The sequence below is a fragment of the Eptatretus burgeri genome, chromosome 7 (genome assembly GCF_056783735.1).
Source record: "Eptatretus burgeri isolate ZD-2024b chromosome 7, Ebu_testis_v1, whole genome shotgun sequence".
Taxonomy (NCBI): domain Eukaryota; kingdom Metazoa; phylum Chordata; class Myxini; order Myxiniformes; family Myxinidae; genus Eptatretus; species Eptatretus burgeri.
The window spans coordinates 11,217,290-11,229,201 of record NC_140967.1 but is presented as its reverse complement, the minus strand read 5'-3'; positions in this window follow the sequence as shown (position 1 = coordinate 11,229,201).

The window sequence follows — 11,912 nt, the reverse complement described above, 5'->3', positions numbered from 1 at the left end:
CATTGTTCTTTTTTTCTCTCCTTTCAAGAGGCTCCATGAATGCTGAGCTTACAACCAGGTGTCAGATCAAATAATTAGAGGTGTGTGTGTATGTGTGTGTGTGTGTGTGTGTGTGTGTGTGTGTGTGTGTGTGTGTGTGTGTGTGTGTGTGTGTGTGTGTGTGTGTGTATGTGCCTGTGTTGGTTTAGCGGTTAAGGTGGCTGGCTTGGGACCTTAGGGTCCTGAGTTTGAGCCCCTGTCAACCGTTGAATTAACACCAGGTGGGTTTGAATCAGCCTGTCATCCTTTCAAGGTCGGCGAAATGAGTACCAGTGAACTGGGGTAACAACCATTCGGGGTACCAGCATCGGAGTGGCGAACCATCCAGGACTGTACTCCTTGCCAATGAAACTGCCTCATTAGCCGTATGTGCCTTTACAGCATGAAAGGAATGGATATATATATATATATATATATATATATATATATATATATATATATATATATATATATATATATATATATATATATATATATATATATATATATATATATGTACATCTTCTTCTTCATTTGGCTGATCCCATTAGGGGTCGCCACAGCGGATCATCCGTATGATCCGCATCGTGATTTGGCACATGTTTTACGCCGGATGCCCTTCCTGACGCAACCCTGGTCGCCTCTTACGAGGCCATATACGAGATATGGTACACCTATTCTAACCGGGGTATACACCAGCCCAGTACACTGGTACTCACTTCGCCGACCTCGGAAGGATGACAGGCTGAGTCAAACCCCTGGTGTATTAATTCAGTGGCCCAACGGGGCTTGAACTCAGGACCTTTTGGATCCCAAGCCGCGACCCTAACCACTGCGCCAACACCAGGATATATATATATATATATATATATATATATATATATATATATATATATATATATATATATATATATATATATATATATACATACATACACACACATATATATACATATAGCCTGGTGTTGGTGCAGTTGTACATATATATATATATATATATATATATATATATATATATATATATATATATATATATATATATATATATGTACATATACATATATATGTACATACAGTGGGGAGAACAAGTATTTTATACACTACCGTTTTTGCAGGTTTTCCCACTTACAAAGCACGTAGAGGTCTGTAATTTTTATCATAGGTACACTTCAACTGTGAAAGACGGAATCTAAAACAAAAATCCTGAAAATCACATTGTATGATATTTAAATAATTAATTTGCATTTTATTGCATGAAATAAGTATTTGATACATCAGAAAAACAGAACTTAATATTTGGTACAGAAACCTTTGTTTGCAATTACAGAGATCAGACGTTTACTGTAGTTCTGAACCAGGTTTGCACAGACTGCAGCAGGGATTTTGGCCCACTCCTCCATACAGATCTTCTCCAGATCCTTCAGGTTTCGGGGCTGTCGCTGGGCAACACAGACTTTCAGCTCCCTCCAAAGATTTTCTATTGGGTTCAGGTCTGGAGACTGGCGAGGCCACTCCAGGACCTTGAGATGCTTCTTACGGAGCCACTCCTTAGTTGCCCTGGCTGTGTGTTTCGGGTCGTTGTCATGCTGGAAGACCCAGCCACGCCCCATCTTCAATGCTCTTGTTGAGCGAAGGAGGTTGTTGGCCAAGATCTCGTGATACATGGCCCCATCCATCCTCCACTCAATACGGTGCAGTCGTCCTGTCCCCTTTGCAGAAAAGCATCCCCAAAGAATGATGTTTCCACCTCCATGCTTCACGGTTGGGATGGTGTTCTTGGGGTTGTACTCATCCTTCTTCTTCCTCCAAACATGGCAAGTGGAGTTTAATCCAAAAAGCTCTATTTTGGTCTCATCAGACCACATGACCTTCTCCCATTCCTCCTCTGGATCATCCAGATGGTCATTGGCAAACTTCAGACGGGCCTGGACATGCGCTGGCTTGAGCAGAGGGACCTTGTGTGCGCTGCAGGATTTTAATCCATGACGGCGTCGTGTGTTACTTATGGTTTTCTTTGATACTGTAGTCCCAGCTCTCTTCAGGTCATTGACCAGGTCCTCCCGTGTAGTTCTGGGCTGATCCCTCACCTTTCTCATCATTGAGGCTCCACGAGGTGAGATCTTGCATGGAGCCCCAGACCGAGGGAGATTGACTGTTATGTTGAACTTCTTCCATTTTCTAATAATTACGCCAACAGTTGTTGCCTTCTCACCAAGCTGCTTGCCTATTGTCCTGTAGCCCATCCCAGCCTTGTGCAAGTCTACAATTTTGTCCCTGATGTCCTTAGACAGCTCTCTCGTCTTGCCCATTGTGGAGAGGTTGGAGTCTGATTGATTGAGTGTGGACAGCTGTCTTTTATGCAGATAACGAGTTCAAACAGGTGCAGTTAATACAGGTAATGAGTGGAGAATCGGAGGGCTTCTTAAAGACAAAACTAACAGGTCTGTGAGAGCCGGAATTCTTACTGGTTGGTAGGTGATCAAATACTTATTTCATGCAATAAAATGCAAATTAATTATTTAAAAATCATACAATGTGATTTTCAGGATTTTTGTTTTAGATTCCGTCTTTCACAGTTGAAGTGTACCGATGATAAAAAATTACAGACCTCTACGTGCTTTGTAAGTGGGAAAACCTGCAAAAACGGCAATGTATCAAATACTTGTTCTCCCCACTGTATATATATATATATATATATATATATATATATATATATATATATATATATATATATATATATATATATATATATATATATATATATATATATATATATATATATATATATATAGTTTAATTTGAAGAGAATTCATTTTCCAACAAGTTAATGATCCCAAACATACTACCAATATAGTAAAACAGTATTTGGAGAACAAGGTTACAGCTGGTATGCTCCAAGTGTTAGAATGACCACCCTAGAATCTGGACAAGAGTCCCATCGAGACCATGTTGGATTACCTGGAAACAGAGAACAAGAGGAACCACACTAACCTTCCAGGATATTTGGCACAATATTCCTGCAAAAGTGCTTCAGTCCTAAACAGGAAGCATGGGTAAGAGTGATGACACTTAACAAGGCAAAGGGCAGACATATTATTAACTGATGCTATAAAATGACAGTTATTATTATTTCCTTTAGCAGTTTGGTTCATATACATTTATAAAGGTTGTTGATTTACAATAATAAACACATGACATCACTGATAATTTGATGAATTTACCTTAAAGTATGAATATCATTGGAAAAACCCATACTTTTGCATAGTAATGTATATTTCTGGAAATACATTGGTTCCTATATAATCTGATAAGATATGACTTCATTTCAGGAAATATCCCCACTGAAAAAAAAGCTCCAAAGTATTCTTTCACCACAGATCATATTCACCTACTGAAAATGTGTGGAGGCAAGAACTGCATCACGTGGTGGAAGAAATGATGGACTAAGTGGTGACAGAGGTTGGGCAAGAAAGATGAAGAGGATTGTTAGGCATACATTGGCCTGCAAAATTATTTACCCCCGACAACTAATGCCACATTTACATGAATTACGAATTATGCAGAAACAATTTTTCCAAATGAACTTTTTTATTCATAACTGAAGAGTTCAAACTAAACACTGTTATAGTTGAAGGAGGTTGCAAGTCAGGAGTACCTGGAAAAAACGTGTACAAATCAAAATTCACTGGTTGTAAAAGTATTCAGCCCTTGAGGTCAGCACTTGGTGGAAGCACCTTTTACAGCAATGACTGCTATGAGTGTTTCTGGGGAGGTCTCAACCAGCTTTGCACAGTGAGATGGTGAAATCTTTGCCCATTCTTCACGTGAAAATTGCTCTAGTTCTGCAAAGTTTGATGGGGATCGTCGATGGATTGCAATCTTCAAGTCTCACCATAAATCTTCGATTGGGTTCAAGTCAGGACTTTGACTGGGCCACTCAAGAACATTTATATATTCTGCGGATCATTGTCCTGCTGGAATGTGAATCTCCCACCCAGTTTCATATTCATGGCTAACTCAAGCAGGTTTTCATCAAGGATTCTCCGATGCTTTGCACTGTCCATTGTCCCTTCTATCCAGACAAGCTTGCCAGTCCCTGCTGATGAAAAACAGCCCCACAATATGATGCTGTCACCACCATACTTAGCAGTAGGGATGGTGTTGAGTTAATGTGAAGTGTTAAGCTTGCGCTGGACGTAACGCTTTAAATTTAGACCAAAAAGTTCAATTTTTGTCTCATCTGACAACATAACTTTTCTCCACATGTCTGCAGTGTCATTAAGATGCTTTTTCGCAAACTCCATATGAGCTTTTAGATGCTTCTTTTTCAGTAATGGCTTCTTTCTTGCCACCTGTCCAAGCAGGCCAGCTTTGTGAAGGGAATGGGACATTGTTGATTGATGAACACTGGCTTCCATCTTGGACATAAGAGCCTTGTGTATCTTTCAAAGTCATTGTTGGATTTGACATCCCGAACCAGTTTTCTGCTTGCCCGGCTGCTGAGTTTGGATGGGCCACCTGATCTGGGTAGAGTCTGGGTGGTATGATACATCTTCCACTTCTTTATGATGGATTTCACCATACTCAAGGGATAATGAGTGACTCAAATCTTCTTATAACCCTCCCCTGAACCGTGCTATTCCACCTCCACATGTCTGACTTCTTTGGAAAGCTCCTTGGTCTTCATGTTTGCCTTCTTGGTTGAAAAGGTGAGTTGCATCTTAAAACTCCTAAGATAAGTGGGGGAGCTTGATTTTTAAATTAAACCACTGATTACATACAGGTGAAACTTAATACACTTGTTTTGTAACTTTACAAACAAATAATTTGCTCCTGAAGTGACTTTGGGTTTATGAAGCAAAGTGTTTTGAAAACTTATGCAACTGATAATAATTTGATGCTCTCTGTTCATCTAACTTATTGACATTTTATCTGCATTTTTTAGCTTTATTACTTTGGAATAGTCTGTGAAGACTATATATATATTAAGTTTGATTTGAAAGCATCATGAAACAAGTACAGGTTCATTCAAAGTACACCGCCTCCATGCCAAATAAATAAATAACAAATCCTCCAGCGCGCCACATTGCCGGGGCACCTTCAGTGCCCAGCGATGCCGCCATGCAGCACATGGAGACGGAATTGGAAGGGAGCGATGCACAATAATTGATTGATTAATTGATTGCAGAATTAAAATAAATAAATAATAATCGTAAAATAATTAATTTCTTAATCAATTGCCGAATTGCATACCAAAACCACCAGTTTCATCCGAATCTGTAACTTTTTGAAAATTAATTAATATAAAAATGAATAATTAATTAATCAATAAACCAAAATTCCCCTTATAGCCAAATCACTTGGTCACTATCATATCCAAACATCAGCTTCCAAGCTCAAAGGGTGCCTGAGATATTGCCCAGATGAGAAATAAAATAAAGTAATTAATAAGTCTACAATAATTAATTGATGAATCAAAAAATAAAAAAATAACATTTTTGCCAAAGCACATCTTCACTTTTGTCCCCAAATTTCAGCTTCCGAGATCAAAGGATGGCTGAGATTTTGCCTGGACAAACAAGCAAAGAAGAAAGAAAACGGAGTAAAAACTGAGTACTCCCTTCCTTCGGCGCCCGTCATGCATCGCCTCGATATGGAATTGGGAAAGAGCGGTGTACAATAAGATCAGGTGGCATAAAAATATGAAAACTTTGGAGGGAGGTGAATACTTTTGCAGGCCACTGGACATTGCTTATCATTCTACAACGGGAGGAAACAAAGAGCCCTCGTAAGACAACATGCAGGGAGAAGTGAAGAATCTATCTTATTTTTCAACATAATCTTCCTTAAGAACCACAAACTTTTGTTTTTTTCAATGTTCCACCAAGTTATTAAACAGAACTCTGGATAATTATCCGGATTCTCACTTTTCTGTCCTGTATATTCAAGAGAAATAGTCAGAGGTGAATAAAACGTAAAAATTGGAGATGAGTACTGATTTCAAACGCTGTTTCCGGCCTTTTTTGCAGTTGCAATGTCAGAGCTGTAGGATAATTATAAAGTATTGTTCTTGAAAATAAAACTTCCTTGATCGAACATTTCACACCAATTCGAAGTCATTAATTTTGATTTTCCTTTGCATTTTGAAGCGTACTATTGTCTTCACTGATGACACCATCAAGACAGAAAGTGTTTCCTGAACTACAACGACCAATACCACTTCTTTCATGGCCTCAATTATTCACACGTTTATGTGGGGTCAGTGGGGGAAGGTTTCAGGCCCAAGTCTTTCACAATCCGTCTCGTCAGGCCTGATGTCAAACTGATGGTGATTTGTACTGTAATTTGTAATTTGTTCAGGGTGCTGTTGAGAACTCACCTGCTCTGCAGGAAAGACACAGTACGACCTTTAACGTCCACCAATTAATGATAGCAGAGAGGACATCCAGCGAAACATCCATCCGAGGGATGGTTCACTGACATCCGACATTCTGACTGCGCAACACCATTCCAACAGTTTATAGTCAGGTCAGGAATTGAACCCAGGCTAGACAGTTCAAAGGAAAGTGCTACCTCAGCACAGTCCTGTTGGCAAACACGCGTCAAAGACTCAAGCTTGAAAATGATAGCTTGAACAGTGCAACCAAAGGGTTGTTGGTAATTTATTTTGAAGCAATATCTAAAATTGTTCCTCAATTTTTGAATAGTAGTTGCTTGGGCTCATAAGATAGCTCTGAGGTAGCATGTTCACTTTTGAACTTAGTCCAGGTTTGATTCCTGATGAAGCAGAAGACTACAAGCTGCCACCCTGAGACTTCACAGGCAAGACATCAAAACAATGAGAATTCTCCTTTAAGCCGGCTGTCCCATCTGCAAATAATCGCTCATGGGTGAGAAAGCTTCCCCGGTGCCTTTTGAAATGAGTAGGCCACTGTGTGCCGGTATCCCGGCCAAATTTCAAATACTGCCCAAGTTTTGGCAGCACTATTGTGGACCTTCATTTGCTGAGATGCAAGTTTCAGCGTTCATCCCTTATGGTCTCATGGAAAGGATTCCTGGTTTTCACAGAGGTGGCCCAGGTTCGATTCCTGGTATGGGAAGTTATAGTTTCCTTCAGCAGACTCAGTGGTGCAATGGTGAGAGTGTTCGCTCTGAGTCTGCGAGATCAGCAGTTCAAACTACAGCTGTCATACTTTAAATATGGTACACACTACTTCTTTGCTTGATACTCAGCATTTTAAAAGGATAGAGTGGGGACAAACAACCATAGGTTGGCAACCATTGCAAAGTTTGACGGGCCTCATAGCCTTCTCTTGTGTTGAAGTTCATTGTAAGGGAAATACGATTATTATTCTGCGATGAAGCCTTTTGTTGAGTGATGTGTTGAGATTGTGACTGAACACCTCGTTCGTCGAACTTGACACCAATTCTACCCGCATGTTGTCTTCTGCGCAAAGCACCGAAAACTCTTCAATCTCAAAGGAGTGCCAAGGCGGAGTGCCTTTTGCTACGCCTGACATTTTGACTTACTGAATGTTACACGGTGTCCGCAAAACGACGAAAGAGGGTTGGGAATGTGATGACTTAACTACACCAACAAACCTGTTCCAACCACTGGAATGAAGATGGTAGAGCATCAAATAACACTGCTGGCATGGCTCAAGGCAGAGTGTGTCCTGTGCAAGGTGAGATCTAGTCCAATTGCCAATCAAATATTTTGCTGGACCTGGAAAAATGTGATGTGTAATTGTTTTCTGTGGGTTTCACATCATTGAGTGGTCTAGATTAAGAAACTGACAAACGCGATCTAATACCATTGGTGAATTTGAGAAATCCAATATGTCGGCCAAGATGGCTGCCACATTACCTGAAAACTTTAAAAAGCCAGATCTCAACTTCTAGTGGGGCAATTTTAATGGTTCTCATGTCCATTCCTATGTTGATTGGGATAAGGAATCAGTTTATTATATGTTTGGTAGTCAGAAATGTATATAATGGCAAAAATAACATGGTATTAAAAAAAAAGTCAGAAATAATATGGCAGCCAAGAGTATTATCACATGGGTAAAAAATGAAGGCAGAGGAGAGGGGCAGAAATGACTATATTTACAGTAACTCATTGTGTAATATGTTCATTATGCACTATATATACGAGCAGGCTATGCTTACACATTGTAAGCAATAATGAACCATGCTTCCCCATTGTATCGAGTCGTTCACCTGCATTTGTCTTTTTAATTTTTTTTTTTGTTCCATTATTTATATTTTCATTTACGGATGTTCTCCGACGGTTCTATGATTACCGCCCCCCCCCCCCCGGTGTATCGGCTTCGATGTCTGTCGGCACGCAAAATTTCAGCTTTCTCCGTCACCCGGAAGGTACCGATCTGTAATATCAGTCAGTCAGTCAGGTCAGGTATGGGAGCATGCATCAGAGCAGCGTCTCGCTGCGTCCACTTTCCGCCGGGACTACACGGGCCTCCGTCTGGCCATCACCCAGGCAGATGCCTGGCCCATCCCCATCTCCTTGAGATGCTGATCATCTTGCTGCAACCATGAGGCACGTGGCCGGCCCATTGGCCTCCTCCACTCAGGAGACTCCCTCGCTGAGAGAATCTGGTGAGCAGGATCAGCATCAGGAAAACGAGCCACATGTCCATACAGCCGCAGCTGATGCTCATGGACTATGCAGGTAACAAATCTCATTTGAGTCTCAGCAACCGCTCGTTGGACACAAAGTCTGACCAGTGATACCCAAGGATTCTCCGAAGAGAGCTGGTACCAAAGGAATTAAGTCTCCGTCTCAGATCCTTGGTCAGAGTCCAAGTCTCGGATCCATAGAGTAAGACTGGAAGCACCAAGGACCTGAAACTCGGACTTTCGTCCTCCCGCACAGGTAACGGCAGCGCCACACACCATTATCCAGTGAATCCATGACTCCCCAGGCCCGACCCAGATGTCTATTGACCTCTGACTCACAGCCAACAAAGACATGAATATCACTGCCAAGGTAAGTGAATCTCTCCACGACCTCAACATGCTCACAACAAACAGGCACAGACAGGACAGCAGCACCCAAGATGTCATTGAAAGCCTGGATCTTGGTTTTGACCCAAGAAACCCGTAATCCCAGTGGCTCCGACTCCTCATTCAGCATCTCGAGGGCCCCCAAAAGGATATCGAAAGTCTCCGCAAAGATGACTGCATAATCTGCGAAATCAAGGCCAGAGATCTTGACATTCACAAATGATGCACCGCAACTTGATCTCTCCAATATGCTGCCCAGAATCCAGTCCATACAAGTGCTGAAAAGTGTGGGGGGCAGTACACACCCCTGAGGAACTCCAATTACAACAGGAAATAAGTCAGATATGGTATCACCATATCTCACAGCACTCTCAGTACCAGAGTAGAGTTCAGACATCAGATCGTTCGGTTTTGGTGGCACCCGAGGAAGACTGAGAATCCTCCAGAGGGCATCCGATTCACTGAATCGAACGCTTTACAGAGATCAACATAGGCTGCAATCAGCCCCTGCCGAAACTCTCGTCTGCGTTCGGTGAGGACACGAAGAGCAAGGATACGGTCAATCGTTGACCTCTTTGGTGTAAAGTCTGACTGCTCTGGACGCTGGTGCTCAAACAGATGGTGACGAACCCTATCAAGAATTATCCAAGCAAAGACCTTGCCCGGCACTGAGAGCAGCGTCACCCCTTGGAAGTTGTTGCAATCTTGGCGATCACCCTTCCCTTTCCAGAGAGGGACAACAAGGCCCCTCTTCCAATCAGTTGGGATGATGCCTGTGTTCCAGGCAGAGCACAAAACTGCATGCAACGACACGAGTGCAGCATTTCCACCAGCCTTGAGAAGTTCAGTATGGATGCCACAGATCCCAGGAGCTTTACCGCATTTCAACCGGTTCACCGCAGCCTGTGTTTCCACAAGCGAAGGTGGACCACATTGATTGGAGGGTCAGCAACAGGGATTTTAACACCCTTGACGTCCAACTCGACAGCTGGGGGATCAGCCTGGTACAACCGCTCAAAGTAACCGGCCCAGCAGGCCTTCACTTCGGACTCCTCTGTCATGAGCCTACTACTCTCTGCTCTAACTGCAGTGTTCGAGGGATGGGCTGGGATGAACAGAATGCAGGAATTGCCCTGTTAGCAGGACGAGAATCACTTGACCACAGGTGATGCTCTACTCCATCACAGATTCCTCGCACATAGGCCTCCTTGTCCACCCTTAGCGCACGTACAGTTTTACGCCTCAGCTCCCTGAACAGCTCAGCTCTGCCATTCAGCCTGGCCCTGTGACTCTGGTCAATGGTATCCAGTGTCCATTGAGAGTCAAAATTCTTCTTCACCCAATGGTGAGTTCCAAGACATCCACCGACAACATCAAGGATGGTGGTCTTGAAGGCACTCCACAACTCTTCAGGACCCCCCAAAGCACCCAGACCCCCCAAATCTCGACTCAGCTTGTTCGCAAACTCCTCAGCTACCCTCTCATCCTTGAGCTTTCCAAGATCCAGCCTAGGCTGGGATGGTACCATTCTCCTGGATTTAAGGTGCAACTTCAGAGTTGCTACAACAAGCCGATGGTCAGTATTGAGGAACTGAGCACTCCGGTAGACCCTGCAGTTCTCGATCATCCTCCAACGACCATAAATGAGGACATGGTCAATCTCCTTTGCCACACCACTAGTGTTGGAATACCAAGTCCAGCGATGAGCTTGTGGGCGCTGAAACCATGAACCAGCCACCCTAAGTCCATGACATCTTACAAAGTCAAGGAACTTAGTGCTATTCTGGTTCATAGTTCCTGACCCATGGGGACCAACGCATGTCTCCTAACCATCCCGATCAGTTCCAGTCGATGCATTGAAATCCCCCAAGACTTGAAGTGTATCTCGTCTGGGACATTGATCAACCACAGACTCGAGCGTGGCATAGAATGTGTCCTTCGCAGTGAGATCACTCGCCTCAGTCGGAGCATCAACAGAGACCAGGGAAATGACACCGAAGGAGTGATGAATCCTTGGTCTCATAATATACTCGTTGACCGGTGTTACCTCAATTATCATTGGGGTCAGCGTATTGGACACAGCTACAGCAACTCCTTGGGAATGGTAACCATCAGAGCGCCAATCCAATAGTTGGTGTAACCACCCACCATTATCTCGCTGCAATCCAGTCTCCGAACCTCAGAGAGAGCTGCAATACCGATGTCCAAATGCTTGAGCTCAGATGATAACAGAGACAGGTGATCATCCTCTCTTAGGGATAGGACATTCCAGGCACCCACTTGAAGGGACCGCCTCAGGTTAACCCAAGGAGATCACTGTCTGGTGTACGACACCTCAGCACCACTCCGACACACTCTCCCGCAATCTGACCCGGGAATGTTACCCCGTGGTTTTCCTCCTATCATCAAAGATTGGAGGTCCCGAAGGCTTTGCCCCAATCCCGTCATCCGGTGAGCTGCCCTGCGAAGGAAAGCTGCACAGGACGTACTCCCACGGAGTGGGTTTTCAGATTTCTTTGCGTTTTTTGTGTTTTGCGGAATGAAGGGTTTTACGGTGGCCAGAGTGCAAATCCTGCTACCAACCTCCTAATAAGAAGTAACCCAACTGCAGGAGGACGTCCGCAGACACAGTTGGGCACTAGATATGGATGGCCGTTGGCTCACAAGGAGCTCCTCCGCCCTTTGACAGGTTTTGTTTCTAATCCTGCTGGGTGTCCATATCCAAACATCCTCCTCACCAAAAAACCTGGTGGGGGGAGATGGTTTTGTCGCCGACAACCCGACCATGGAACAGGTTAGTACAAGTTTACATGGTACCTGCAGCAAGTCACAGATCTAATCTGGCCTGACCTGACTGACTGGTCAGT